Source organism: Oncorhynchus mykiss, unplaced genomic scaffold, assembly GCF_013265735.2.
Source record: "Oncorhynchus mykiss isolate Arlee unplaced genomic scaffold, USDA_OmykA_1.1 un_scaffold_391, whole genome shotgun sequence".
NCBI classification, from domain to species: domain Eukaryota; kingdom Metazoa; phylum Chordata; class Actinopteri; order Salmoniformes; family Salmonidae; genus Oncorhynchus; species Oncorhynchus mykiss.
This window is the reverse complement of record NW_023493838.1, coordinates 60,001-75,000: the sequence shown is the minus strand read 5'-3', so window position 1 is coordinate 75,000 and position 15,000 is coordinate 60,001. Positions and strand designations below refer to the sequence as shown.

The following is a 15,000-nucleotide window of genomic DNA, read 5'->3' as shown; positions in this document are numbered from 1 at the left end:
TTGTGGGAAAAAACGGACAAAGAGTTGAAATTCCACAAGGCAGTGACAAAAAGCTTACAGCACCTGGTATTCCCAGGCGGTCTCCCATCCAAGTACTAACCAGGCCCGACCCTGCTTAGCTTCCGAGATCGGACGAGATCAGGCGTACTCAGGCCGGTGTGGCCGTAAGCGAAAGGCAATCTCAAAAAGTGGATGAAATTGCATATACTGTAGCCATAATTTGTAGCACAGATTGTTGGATGAAATACAAACTAACCTTGCTTACTTATTTCAAAGCGAGGGCACATATTTCAGCCTTGTGGGAAAAAACGGACAAAGAGTTGAAATTCCACAAGGCAGTGACAAAAAGCTTACAGCACCTGGTATTCCCAGGCGGTCTCCCATCCAAGTACTAACCAGGCCCGACCCTGCTTAGCTTCCGAGATCGGACGAGATCAGGCGTACTCAGGCCGGTGTGGCCGTAAGCAAAAGGCAATCTCAAAAAGTGGATGAAATTGCATATACTGTAGCCATAATTTGTAGCACAGATTGTTGGATGAAATACAAACTAACCTTGCTTACTTATTTCAAAGCGAGGGCACATATTTCAGCCTTGTGGGAAAAAACGGACAAAGAGTTGAAATTCCACAAGGCAGTGACAAAAAGCTTACAGCACCTGGTATTCCCAGGCGGTCTCCCATCCAAGTACTAACCAGGCCCGACCCTGCTTAGCTTCCGAGATCGGACGAGATCAGGCGTACTCAGGCCGGTGTGGCCGTAAGCGAAAGGCAATCTCAAAAAGTGGATGAAATTGCATATACTGTAGCCATAATTTGTAGCACAGATTGTTGGATGAAATACAAACTAACCTTGCTTACTTATTTCAAAGCGAGGGCACATATTTCAGCCTTGTGGGAAAAAACGGACAAAGAGTTGAAATTCCACAAGGCAGTGACAAAAAGCTTACAGCACCTGGTATTCCCAGGCGGTCTCCCATCCAAGTACTAACCAGGCCCGACCCTGCTTAGCTTCCGAGATCGGACGAGATCAGGCGTACTCAGGCCGGTGTGGCCGTAAGCAAAAGGCAATCTCAAAAAGTGGATGAAATTGCATATACTGTAGCCATAATTTGTAGCACAGATTGTTGGATGAAATACAAACTAACCTTGCTTACTTATTTCAAAGCGAGGGCACATATTTCAGCCTTGTGGGAAAAAACGGACAAAGAGTTGAAATTCCACAAGGCAGTGACAAAAAGCTTACAGCACCTGGTATTCCCAGGCGGTCTCCCATCCAAGTACTAACCAGGCCCGACCCTGCTTAGCTTCCGAGATCGGACGAGATCAGGCGTACTCAGGCCGGTGTGGCCGTAAGCGAGAAACTATCTCTTGGTGCACTATGTAAAGTCAAAGTGAGCCTGATTAACAGCTGTTGCATTTCCACCATTTAGATAAGCATCTTTGTGTCACTCAAAAAGTGGAAGAAATTGCATATACTGTAGCCATAATTTGTAGCACAGATTGTTGGATGAAATACAAACTAACCTTGCTTACTTATTTCAAAGCGAGGGCACATATTTCAGCCTTGTGGGAAAAAACGGACAAAGAGTTGAAATTCCACAAGGCAGTGACAAAAAGCTTACAGCACCTGGTATTCCCAGGCGGTCTCCCATCCAAGTACTAACCAGGCCCGACCCTGCTTAGCTTCCGAGATCGGACGAGATCAGGCGTACTCAGGCCGGTGTGGCCGTAAGCAAAAGGCGATCTCAAAAAGTGGATGAAATTGCATATACTGTAGCCATAATTTGTAGCACAGATTGTTGGATGAAATACAAACTAACCTTGCTTACTTATTTCAAAGCGAGGGCACATATTTCAGCCTTGTGGGAAAAAACGGACAAAGAGTTGAAATTCCACAAGGCAGTGACAAAAAGCTTACAGCACCTGGTATTCCCAGGCGGTCTCCCATCCAAGTACTAACCAGGCCCGACCCTGCTTAGCTTCCGAGATCGGACGAGATCAGGGGTACTTTTTTTTTTTTTTTTTTTTTTTATTATAAAAAAGTTTCAATTACAATATTTTATAAAATGTACAATACACAAAAAACCGAGACTAACATAGGCAGGTGAACAATTCACCCCCTATCAAATCAAAGAACTCAAATAAATAAAATACAACAAAAACTTATAAAAACATAACATTCAATTCTAATCACACAAAACAGGCATGTTGAAATCAACTCACCGAACAACTATACAAACCAAAAGGAAATTAACATACCAATATATTTCAAAAATGATAAGCAATTCTTCCACCATCCACCCTTGAAATCAACCCACTCCCCTCCACAAAAGCTTCATCAAAACATTCCCTTCCATAACAATGAAACATATCTATATGCTTCTTAAACAATACTACAAAAATATCCCACACCCTTACCCTCTTCCCCTCAAAAAAAGCAAAATTCCTCCTACAAAAAATAGCATACCTCACAAAACTCAAAACAACATTTAACAAAACAACATTAACACCCTCACATTTACCATCCATGCCAAATAACACCAATTCATTCCACACATATTTTTTCAAAATATCACCCTTCCAGTTTCTATGTATCATTCCCTTTACCTTACAAAATAAATATTTTAACTCCTCACATTCCACAAACAAATGTATTAAATTTTCTGGTAACTCACCACATAGATCACATTCTCTTTTTATTTCCCTATTGATTTGATGTAACACCACCTTTGTATATATACGATTATGCCTTATTTTAAAATCGTTACTTTCACATTCCATACTATTATATTTTACATTTAAAGTTTTCCATATCTTTTTTACGTCCAAAGTTGGAAAAATTCCTTTCCAAACTTTCTCCGCAGCTGGCCTTTTCACATTTTTCTCTACCATTATTTTATAGAATTTTTTCACCGGGATACTAGATAACTGAGCCTTCTCCTTACTGTTACCAATAAATAAATTAGGAAAGACAAATAAACCTTCTCTAACAACTTCACTATTTATTAAATCCACCCATGTGCTTGGTATACTTTCTTTTATCTTCTCGTACATATTCTTCACTGTTCCCCTACCCACCTCTACATCCCATTCATGGATAGTGTCAAAAATAGCTTCTTCAGGAAAAAAACCTGGAATTACCTCATATGTGTAGTCTTTTATCTGTCTAAGACCTGCACTCATGAATACTTCACTATATAACACCTTTTCTTTGTACTTAATTTTCTCATTCAGAAAAACAGGGTGATTCATAATTAGGTCAATATGCCCACACTCATAATACACATTAGGCAACAACTCTGCCCATGCATTTAGCACTTCTTTATAAAAATCTGGTACCTTTTCACACATTTTCCTTTTAAGATCCATCAACAAACCATTATCTTCACATCCACCACTCTCATCTAAATAGACTTTGAAAAAATGTTTCCAGCCATAATCTAAACTGTCATATAAATATTTCTTTACTGTTTTTATCCTAATAGCTTTTCTTTTAATGTCAAAATCTACAAGTTTTAAACCTCCATCATCATAGTCCGCTATCAATGTTTTCTGCGCAATTCTAACACCTTTACCATCCCATATAAAGTTAGACACCACATTATTCAATTCATTTATAACCCACTCTGGCATGTCTAGAACTCCCAAAATATACACAAGTTTAGATGATACCAAAGCATTTACTACAATTACTTTACCTTTTAACTTTAATTTTCTATTTTTCCAGAAATTCAAAGTTTGCTTGATTTTATTGAGAATCCCCGTCCAAGTTATATCCCTTGCCTCTTTCTCCTTTACACCAATATTTACTCCCAGCACCTTCATAAAATCCTTAGCTACCTTAAATGGAATCTCACACTTATTTGCATCAATATCCCCAAAAAACATAATTTCTGTCTTCTCTATATTAACTTCAGCCCCTGATGCCTTACAGTAGATATCTATGATTTTCATAATGCTTTCAATGCTACCTACATCCTTCACAGTAAAAGTAGTGTCATCAGCGTACTGATGTATAACACTGACACCACCACCTGGGATTCCAACACCCCTCACCTCTTTGTCTCCAAGTATCAAAACAGCTAAAGGTTCCGTAGAAACACTGTACAATAGAGCTGACAAAGGACAACCCTGCCTTACTGACCTCTCTATAGGGAATGTATCTGTTAACACTCCGTTACATTTAACACAACTTTTTGCTCCACTATACAACAATTTAATCCAAGATACAAATTTTGGCCCAAAACCAAACCTCTCCAAAGTCTGTAGCAGAAAACTATGTTCCACTTTATCAAAAGCTTTCTTAAAATCTAAACTTAAAACTATACCACCTTCATTTTTCATATGATTAACAACATCTCTAATTGTACAAATTATATCTGCAACATCTCTTCCAGGTATTCCGTAGGCTTGTGTTGATGTAATAATACTCCCAATCACCTTTTTCATCCTATTAGCTAAAACTTTAGTCAGTATTTTATAATCTGAATTTAGAAGACTAATAGGCCTATAATTTTCTAACTTTAACCTACTGCCTCTATTTTTAAATAAGATGGTTAACATACCAATTGACATAGACTCAGGGATTTCCTTATTCTCTTCCATATACTGAAAAACCTTCAATAAAATGGGTGCCAAAATATCCACAAAAACTTTATAGAATTCATTTGTTAAACCATCCAAACCTGGACTTTTATTTCCTTGAGTGTTCTCAATTGCTTCCTTGATTTCTATAATTGAAATATTTTCATCACACATCCTTCTATCTGTCTGAGATACTTTGGCACTGATTTTCTCCAACACTTTTTCAACACACACTTTATCTACATCATTCTTTTTATAAAGATTTCTGTAAAAGGATTCAACTGAATCTACGATGTCCACAAAATCATTTACCTTTACACCTTTTTCATTTTCCAATTCCACAATATAACTCTTAAATTGCTTTCGTTTTTCAAGCCCCAGAAAAAAGGAAGTACATTTCTCTCCCTCCAAGGCGTACTGTGCCTTACTCCTAACAATAGCACCTAAACATTTCTTTTTTTCATAAAACCCTAGCTCTGCATGGATTTTCAAATAGTTCACTACATCATAGTCTGGATCAGCATCAGCCTTTTCAAGTTCCTGCAACATCCTATTTCTAAGCATTTTTTCTTTCAACTTATCGACACGGTTACGATTTTTGGAGTACCTAATACTCCTGTTTTTTACTTTAACTTTCACTTCTTCCCACCATAAACACACATTCTCTTTTAACAGTACATTAGACATTTCACCTTCGATACATTCAACAATTTCCTTTATATAACTTTCCTCCTTTAACAGACTGGCATTTAAACACCAGACACCTCCCCCTCTCATCTCCACAGCAAAACCTATCTGAAATGACATTACTGCATGATCACTGTATGCTGTAAAGTTATATGACATCTTCTGAACCTGCTGTATCATATCTTCTTTTACTAAACATAAATCAATTCTGCTTTGTTTTAGTTCATTTAACACCACCTGCCTTCTCGAAAACACTCTTCTATTTAAATTTTCAGCCCTCCATATATCTACAAGATTTTCATTTTTCATTAATTCCCATAAAGCATTTCTAGACGAATCATGTCTGTAGCTATCACATCTCGAGACATCTATTCTAGTGCACTTCACGTTAAAATCTCCTACCAGTATACAATTTTCTGAACACAGTGATCTTAGGTTATTAAACATATCTCTCCTTTCCGATTCAATATTCGAAGCATAAACATTAATTAGACGGAAAATGACATTTTGCACTTCAAACTCAATAACAATAAGTCTGCCCCGATTATCTGCATATACCTGCTTGACATTTTGAACCACATCATTTTTTACCAGAATAGCAACTCCACATGTTTTTTCACTTCCGTGACTACAAAATATTAGCTCAGACCATTTGCTCTTAATCTCTAACATTTTGGAGTCTGTCCAATTAGTCTCTTGAAAACACCACATGTCAGCTTTTACAGACACCAAAACCTGCTCCAATTTGTTCATATTTCTCAGACTGTTCCCATTTAGTGATGCAACTTTAACCATTGTTAATGTATGCAGAAATATAGTCAAAGAAAAACACGTCATTTCAAAATAGACTTTTTCTTTTTACCAGATCCCATCACCTCCCTAGCTTTCGTCAATGATCTCTTATTTCTAGCAAACAACTGAAAATCCTCACTATCTATTTCTTCTTCCGACTCATGACTTGGATTTATGAGAGGAGCAACATTCAAACCTTTTGTAAAATGCTCTTTAACCGTGCCATCAACTCCAGTGGACCCAGCCCTCTCCTTGGTGTTATTTTCACACAGGCTTAAAGCAGGTTCAGGCACCTGAGAAGCACCTTGCACCATCTCTACCTGTGTATCTAATTCACCAATCCTGTGCTGCTGCTCCACCGTGTCAGCAGCAGAGACCAAGACTGCATCTCGAGTACTGCCAGAAGGAATTACATACTCTCCAAGCACATCTATAGCTGTCTCTGCAATCACCTGCGACACACTTTCCATATCACTCTCTTCCCCTCTCTCCATAGCCACACTCTCTTCATCTTCTTCAGTAATGAGGTCCATTGTTTGCAGAAATAAGACATCATCCACCTTCTTACATTTACATCTGTCCTTAGGTCTGTCACACCTGCTACACATATCACCAATGTTCGAACATTCCCTGGCATAATGCCCTTGTTCACCACATTTATGACATATAAATTCTGGACATTCTTTAAGTATGTGTCCCGGTTGAATACATAGTCTACATACCTTAACTTGGTTATCGTGGATCACTCGGAAATATTCAAATCCCTCAACTGTATTGAACTTTGTTGAGTAAGGCAATGATTGCACACTGTCCGTAAACTTCACTTTACAAAATCTCGTCCCGTCCACAATGTCCGTTCCTGGCCACATCCTCCTCTTGATTGGTGTTATCGCATTCACTTTCCATCCTTGTAATTTCTCATGTATTTCATCGTCCGTAATATATGCCGGCAAGTTCAAAAAGGACACCACAAGTTCATCGTTCCCCAGTTCTTTCGCCATGACTTGACAGCTCTTTATTTTTAGCCCATCTATTAGTCTTTCTTTTCCCTTCTCATGTGACATGGTTATTTCGTACTTATTTCTGTCTTTCATTCTACATCCCAAAATCGTTCCGCATACTTCTTTTATTCCTCTCAGCAATTCCATCGTTGTTATTTTTTCTTCACCAATAACTTCAACATTCACCGTCAGTTCTTTCTCATATTTTCTTCTCCTCAACTCTTCATTCGACGCTCTTTTTTCTCCGTTGTCCATTCTCGTTATTTTCGTTATTCTTGATGTCGAAGCCATTGAATCCGTCTGGTTATTTTACGTAGAATCCCCCAAACAGCTCACGCCGTTGGGGGATAAAAACGCAAATATTTATAATAAACTACACTCCCAACACAAACTTCCTAAACTTAAAATATAAGAACAACCAAAACCAAAAACTATTTTTTTTTTTTTTTTTCTCTCCAAACAATTCAAACACCTGCTGCTCACTCACTTCCTGAAACTACCAAAAAGGGGCGTACTCAGGCCGGTGTGGCCGTAAGCGAAAGGCAATCTCAAAAAGTGGATGAAATTGCATATACTGTAGCCATAATTTGTAGCACAGATTGTTGGATGAAATACAAACTAACCTTGCTTACTTATTTCAAAGCGAGGGCACATATTTCAGCCTTGTGGGAAAAAACGGACAAAGAGTTGAAATTCCACAAGGCAGTGACAAAAAGCTTACAGCACCTGGTATTCCCAGGCGGTCTCCCATCCAAGTACTAACCAGGCCCGACCCTGCTTAGCTTCCGAGATCGGACGAGATCAGGCGTACTCAGGCCGGTGTGGCCTTAAGCGAAAGGCAATCTCAAAAAGTGGATGAAATTGCATATACTGTAGCCATAATTTGTAGCACAGATTGTTGGATGAAATACAAACTAACCTTGCTTACTTATTTCAAAGCGAGGGCACATATTTCAGCCTTGTGGGAAAAAACGGACAAAGAGTTGAAATTCCACAAGGCAGTGACAAAAAGCTTACAGCACCTGGTATTCCCAGGCGGTCTCCCATCCAAGTACTAACCAGGCCCGACCCTGCTTAGCTTCCGAGATCGGACGAGATCAGGCGTACTCAGGCCGGTGTGGCCGTAAGCGAGAAACTATCTCTTGGTGCACTATGTAAAGTCAAAGTGAGCCTGAATAACAGCTGTTGCATTTCCACCATTTAGATAAGCATCTTTGTGTCACTCAAAAAGTGGAAGAAATTGCATATACTGTAGCCATAATTTGTAGCACAGATTGTTGGATGAAATACAAACTAACCTTGCTTACTTATTTCAAAGCGAGGGCACATATTTCAGCCTTGTGGGAAAAAACGGACAAAGAGTTGAAATTCCACAAGGCAGTGACAAAAAGCTTACAGCACCTGGTATTCCCAGGCGGTCTCCCATCCAAGTACTAACCAGGCCCGACCCTGCTTAGCTTCCGAGATCGGACGAGATCAGGCGTACTCAGGCCGGTGTGGCCGTAAGCGAGAAACTATCTCTTGGTGCACTATGTAAAGTCAAAGTGAGCCTGAATAACAGCTGTTGCATTTCCACCATTTAGATAAGCATCTTTGTGTCACTCAAAAAGTGGAAGAAATTGCATATACTGTAGCCATAATTTGTAGCACAGATTGTTGGATGAAATACAAACTAACCTTGCTTACTTATTTCAAAGCGAGGGCACATATTTCAGCCTTGTGGGAAAAAACGGACAAAGAGTTGAAATTCCACAAGGCAGTGACAAAAAGCTTACAGCACCTGGTATTCCCAGGCGGTCTCCCATCCAAGTACTAACCAGGCCCGACCCTGCTTAGCTTCCGAGATCGGACGAGATCAGGCGTACTCAGGCCGGTGTGGCCGTAAGCGAGAAACTATCTCTTGGTGCACTATGTAAAGTCAAAGTGAGCCTGATTAACAGCTGTTGCATTTCCACCATTTAGATAAGCATCTTTGTGTCACTCAAAAAGTGGAAGAAATTGCATATACTGTAGCCATAATTTGTAGCACAGATTGTTGGATGAAATACAAACTAACCTTGCTTACTTATTTCAAAGCGAGGGCACATATTTCAGCCTTGTGGGAAAAAACGGACAAAGAGTTGAAATTCCACAAGGCAGTGACAAAAAGCTTACAGCACCTGGTATTCCCAGGCGGTCTCCCATCCAAGTACTAACCAGGCCCGACCCTGCTTAGCTTCCGAGATCGGACGAGATCAGGCGTACTCAGGCCGGTGTGGCCGTAAGCAAAAGGCAATCTCAAAAAGTGGATGAAATTGCATATACTGTAGCCATAATTTGTAGCACAGATTGTTGGATGAAATACAAACTAACCTTGCTTACTTATTTCAAAGCGAGGGCACATATTTCAGCCTTGTGGGAAAAAACGGACAAAGAGTTGAAATTCCACAAGGCAGTGACAAAAAGCTTACAGCACCTGGTATTCCCAGGCGGTCTCCCATCCAAGTACTAACCAGGCCCGACCCTGCTTAGCTTCCGAGATCGGACGAGATCAGGGGTACTTTTTTTTTTTTTTTTTTTTTTTATTATAAAAAAGTTTCAATTACAATATTTTATAAAATGTACAATACACAAAAAACCGAGACTAACATAGGCAGGTGAACAATTCACCCCCTATCAAATCAAAGAACTCAAATAAATAAAATACAACAAAAACTTATAAAAACATAACATTCAATTCTAATCACACAAAACAGGCATGTTGAAATCAACTCACCGAACAACTATACAAACCAAAAGGAAATTAACATACCAATATATTTCAAAAATGATAAGCAATTCTTCCACCATCCACCCTTGAAATCAACCCACTCCCCTCCACAAAAGCTTCATCAAAACATTCCCTTCCATAACAATGAAACATATCTATATGCTTCTTAAACAATACTACAAAAATATCCCACACCCTTACCCTCTTCCCCTCAAAAAAAGCAAAATTCCTCCTACAAAAAATAGCATACCTCACAAAACTCAAAACAACATTTAACAAAACAACATTAACACCCTCACATTTACCATCCATGCCAAATAACACCAATTCATTCCACACATATTTTTTCAAAATATCACCCTTCCAGTTTCTATGTATCATTCCCTTTACCTTACAAAATAAATATTTTAACTCCTCACATTCCACAAACAAATGTATTAAATTTTCTGGTAACTCACCACATAGATCACATTCTCTTTTTATTTCCCTATTGATTTGATGTAACACCACCTTTGTATATATACGATTATGCCTTATTTTAAAATCGTTACTTTCACATTCCATACTATTATATTTTACATTTAAAGTTTTCCATATCTTTTTTACGTCCAAAGTTGGAAAAATTCCTTTCCAAACTTTCTCCGCAGCTGGCCTTTTCACATTTTTCTCTACCATTATTTTATAGAATTTTTTCACCGGGATACTAGATAACTGAGCCTTCTCCTTACTGTTACCAATAAATAAATTAGGAAAGACAAATAAACCTTCTCTAACAACTTCACTATTTATTAAATCCACCCATGTGCTTGGTATACTTTCTTTTATCTTCTCGTACATATTCTTCACTGTTCCCCTACCCACCTCTACATCCCATTCATGGATAGTGTCAAAAATAGCTTCTTCAGGAAAAAAACCTGGAATTACCTCATATGTGTAGTCTTTTATCTGTCTAAGACCTGCACTCATGAATACTTCACTATATAACACCTTTTCTTTGTACTTAATTTTCTCATTCAGAAAAACAGGGTGATTCATAATTAGGTCAATATGCCCACACTCATAATACACATTAGGCAACAACTCTGCCCATGCATTTAGCACTTCTTTATAAAAATCTGGTACCTTTTCACACATTTTCCTTTTAAGATCCATCAACAAACCATTATCTTCACATCCACCACTCTCATCTAAATAGACTTTGAAAAAATGTTTCCAGCCATAATCTAAACTGTCATATAAATATTTCTTTACTGTTTTTATCCTAATAGCTTTTCTTTTAATGTCAAAATCTACAAGTTTTAAACCTCCATCATCATAGTCCGCTATCAATGTTTTCTGCGCAATTCTAACACCTTTACCATCCCATATAAAGTTAGACACCACATTATTCAATTCATTTATAACCCACTCTGGCATGTCTAGAACTCCCAAAATATACACAAGTTTAGATGATACCAAAGCATTTACTACAATTACTTTACCTTTTAACTTTAATTTTCTATTTTTCCAGAAATTCAAAGTTTGCTTGATTTTATTGAGAATCCCCGTCCAAGTTATATCCCTTGCCTCTTTCTCCTTTACACCAATATTTACTCCCAGCACCTTCATAAAATCCTTAGCTACCTTAAATGGAATCTCACACTTATTTGCATCAATATCCCCAAAAAACATAATTTCTGTCTTCTCTATATTAACTTCAGCCCCTGATGCCTTACAGTAGATATCTATGATTTTCATAATGCTTTCAATGCTACCTACATCCTTCACAGTAAAAGTAGTGTCATCAGCGTACTGATGTATAACACTGACACCACCACCTGGGATTCCAACACCCCTCACCTCTTTGTCTCCAAGTATCAAAACAGCTAAAGGTTCCGTAGAAACACTGTACAATAGAGCTGACAAAGGACAACCCTGCCTTACTGACCTCTCTATAGGGAATGTATCTGTTAACACTCCGTTACATTTAACACAACTTTTTGCTCCACTATACAACAATTTAATCCAAGATACAAATTTTGGCCCAAAACCAAACCTCTCCAAAGTCTGTAGCAGAAAACTATGTTCCACTTTATCAAAAGCTTTCTTAAAATCTAAACTTAAAACTATACCACCTTCATTTTTCATATGATTAACAACATCTCTAATTGTACAAATTATATCTGCAACATCTCTTCCAGGTATTCCGTAGGCTTGTGTTGATGTAATAATACTCCCAATCACCTTTTTCATCCTATTAGCTAAAACTTTAGTCAGTATTTTATAATCTGAATTTAGAAGACTAATAGGCCTATAATTTTCTAACTTTAACCTACTGCCTCTATTTTTAAATAAGATGGTTAACATACCAATTGACATAGACTCAGGGATTTCCTTATTCTCTTCCATATACTGAAAAACCTTCAATAAAATGGGTGCCAAAATATCCACAAAAACTTTATAGAATTCATTTGTTAAACCATCCAAACCTGGACTTTTATTTCCTTGAGTGTTCTCAATTGCTTCCTTGATTTCTATAATTGAAATATTTTCATCACACATCCTTCTATCTGTCTGAGATACTTTGGCACTGATTTTCTCCAACACTTTTTCAACACACACTTTATCTACATCATTCTTTTTATAAAGATTTCTGTAAAAGGATTCAACTGAATCTACGATGTCCACAAAATCATTTACCTTTACACCTTTTTCATTTTCCAATTCCACAATATAACTCTTAAATTGCTTTCGTTTTTCAAGCCCCAGAAAAAAGGAAGTACATTTCTCTCCCTCCAAGGCGTACTGTGCCTTACTCCTAACAATAGCACCTAAACATTTCTTTTTTTCATAAAACCCTAGCTCTGCATGGATTTTCAAATAGTTCACTACATCATAGTCTGGATCAGCATCAGCCTTTTCAAGTTCCTGCAACATCCTATTTCTAAGCATTTTTTCTTTCAACTTATCGACACGGTTACGATTTTTGGAGTACCTAATACTCCTGTTTTTTACTTTAACTTTCACTTCTTCCCACCATAAACACACATTCTCTTTTAACAGTACATTAGACATTTCACCTTCGATACATTCAACAATTTCCTTTATATAACTTTCCTCCTTTAACAGACTGGCATTTAAACACCAGACACCTCCCCCTCTCATCTCCACAGCAAAACCTATCTGAAATGACATTACTGCATGATCACTGTATGCTGTAAAGTTATATGACATCTTCTGAACCTGCTGTATCATATCTTCTTTTACTAAACATAAATCAATTCTGCTTTGTTTTAGTTCATTTAACACCACCTGCCTTCTCGAAAACACTCTTCTATTTAAATTTTCAGCCCTCCATATATCTACAAGATTTTCATTTTTCATTAATTCCCATAAAGCATTTCTAGACGAATCATGTCTGTAGCTATCACATCTCGAGACATCTATTCTAGTGCACTTCACGTTAAAATCTCCTACCAGTATACAATTTTCTGAACACAGTGATCTTAGGTTATTAAACATATCTCTCCTTTCCGATTCAATATTCGAAGCATAAACATTAATTAGACGGAAAATGACATTTTGCACTTCAAACTCAATAACAATAAGTCTGCCCCGATTATCTGCATATACCTGCTTGACATTTTGAACCACATCATTTTTTACCAGAATAGCAACTCCACATGTTTTTTCACTTCCGTGACTACAAAATATTAGCTCAGACCATTTGCTCTTAATCTCTAACATTTTGGAGTCTGTCCAATTAGTCTCTTGAAAACACCACATGTCAGCTTTTACAGACACCAAAACCTGCTCCAATTTGTTCATATTTCTCAGACTGTTCCCATTTAGTGATGCAACTTTAACCATTGTTAATGTATGCAGAAATATAGTCAAAGAAAAACACGTCATTTCAAAATAGACTTTTTCTTTTTACCAGATCCCATCACCTCCCTAGCTTTCGTCAATGATCTCTTATTTCTAGCAAACAACTGAAAATCCTCACTATCTATTTCTTCTTCCGACTCATGACTTGGATTTATGAGAGGAGCAACATTCAAACCTTTTGTAAAATGCTCTTTAACCGTGCCATCAACTCCAGTGGACCCAGCCCTCTCCTTGGTGTTATTTTCACACAGGCTTAAAGCAGGTTCAGGCACCTGAGAAGCACCTTGCACCATCTCTACCTGTGTATCTAATTCACCAATCCTGTGCTGCTGCTCCACCGTGTCAGCAGCAGAGACCAAGACTGCATCTCGAGTACTGCCAGAAGGAATTACATACTCTCCAAGCACATCTATAGCTGTCTCTGCAATCACCTGCGACACACTTTCCATATCACTCTCTTCCCCTCTCTCCATAGCCACACTCTCTTCATCTTCTTCAGTAATGAGGTCCATTGTTTGCAGAAATAAGACATCATCCACCTTCTTACATTTACATCTGTCCTTAGGTCTGTCACACCTGCTACACATATCACCAATGTTCGAACATTCCCTGGCATAATGCCCTTGTTCACCACATTTATGACATATAAATTCTGGACATTCTTTAAGTATGTGTCCCGGTTGAATACATAGTCTACATACCTTAACTTGGTTATCGTGGATCACTCGGAAATATTCAAATCCCTCAACTGTATTGAACTTTGTTGAGTAAGGCAATGATTGCACACTGTCCGTAAACTTCACTTTACAAAATCTCGTCCCGTCCACAATGTCCGTTCCTGGCCACATCCTCCTCTTGATTGGTGTTATCGCATTCACTTTCCATCCTTGTAATTTCTCATGTATTTCATCGTCCGTAATATATGCCGGCAAGTTCAAAAAGGACACCACAAGTTCATCGTTCCCCAGTTCTTTCGCCATGACTTGACAGCTCTTTATTTTTAGCCCATCTATTAGTCTTTCTTTTCCCTTCTCATGTGACATGGTTATTTCGTACTTATTTCTGTCTTTCATTCTACATCCCAAAATCGTTCCGCATACTTCTTTTATTCCTCTCAGCAATTCCATCGTTGTTATTTTTTCTTCACCAATAACTTCAACATTCACCGTCAGTTCTTTCTCATATTTTCTTCTCCTCAACTCTTCATTCGACGCTCTTTTTTCTCCGTTGTCCATTCTCGTTATTTTCGTTATTCTTGATGTCGAAGCCATTGAATCCGTCTGGTTATTTTACGTAGAATCCCCCAAACAGCTCACGCCGT

The 15,000-nt window shown here is 38.0% G+C and overlaps 11 non-coding genes across 11 annotated transcripts; all 11 read right to left on the bottom strand.

Annotated features, from left to right (window-relative positions):
• Nucleotides 1-51: 51 nt before the first annotated feature.
• On the bottom strand, nt 52-170 carry LOC118954609. The gene has a single exon (XR_005044715.1). It is a non-coding gene; the product is annotated as a 5S ribosomal RNA (ribosomal RNA).
• A 177-nt stretch (nt 171-347) lies between these two features.
• Nucleotides 348-466, bottom strand: LOC118954607. The gene has a single exon (XR_005044713.1). It is a non-coding gene; the product is annotated as a 5S ribosomal RNA (ribosomal RNA).
• Nucleotides 467-643: 177 nt separating this feature from the next.
• Nucleotides 644-762, bottom strand: LOC118954606. The gene has a single exon (XR_005044712.1). It is a non-coding gene; the product is annotated as a 5S ribosomal RNA (ribosomal RNA).
• A 177-nt stretch (nt 763-939) lies between these two features.
• On the bottom strand, nt 940-1,058 carry LOC118954605. The gene has a single exon (XR_005044711.1). It is a non-coding gene; the product is annotated as a 5S ribosomal RNA (ribosomal RNA).
• Nucleotides 1,059-1,235: 177 nt separating this feature from the next.
• On the bottom strand, nt 1,236-1,354 carry LOC118954604. Its single transcript, XR_005044710.1, has one exon. It is a non-coding gene; the product is annotated as a 5S ribosomal RNA (ribosomal RNA).
• A 260-nt stretch (nt 1,355-1,614) lies between these two features.
• LOC118954603 lies at nt 1,615-1,733 on the bottom strand. Its single transcript, XR_005044709.1, has one exon. It is a non-coding gene; the product is annotated as a 5S ribosomal RNA (ribosomal RNA).
• A 6,044-nt stretch (nt 1,734-7,777) lies between these two features.
• On the bottom strand, nt 7,778-7,896 carry LOC118954782. The gene has a single exon (XR_005044888.1). It is a non-coding gene; the product is annotated as a 5S ribosomal RNA (ribosomal RNA).
• Nucleotides 7,897-8,073: 177 nt separating this feature from the next.
• Nucleotides 8,074-8,192, bottom strand: LOC118954602. The gene has a single exon (XR_005044708.1). It is a non-coding gene; the product is annotated as a 5S ribosomal RNA (ribosomal RNA).
• A 260-nt stretch (nt 8,193-8,452) lies between these two features.
• On the bottom strand, nt 8,453-8,571 carry LOC118954601. The gene has a single exon (XR_005044707.1). It is a non-coding gene; the product is annotated as a 5S ribosomal RNA (ribosomal RNA).
• Nucleotides 8,572-8,831: 260 nt separating this feature from the next.
• Nucleotides 8,832-8,950, bottom strand: LOC118954600. The gene has a single exon (XR_005044706.1). It is a non-coding gene; the product is annotated as a 5S ribosomal RNA (ribosomal RNA).
• A 260-nt stretch (nt 8,951-9,210) lies between these two features.
• On the bottom strand, nt 9,211-9,329 carry LOC118954599. Its single transcript, XR_005044705.1, has one exon. It is a non-coding gene; the product is annotated as a 5S ribosomal RNA (ribosomal RNA).
• Nucleotides 9,330-15,000: the final 5,671 nt, after the last annotated feature.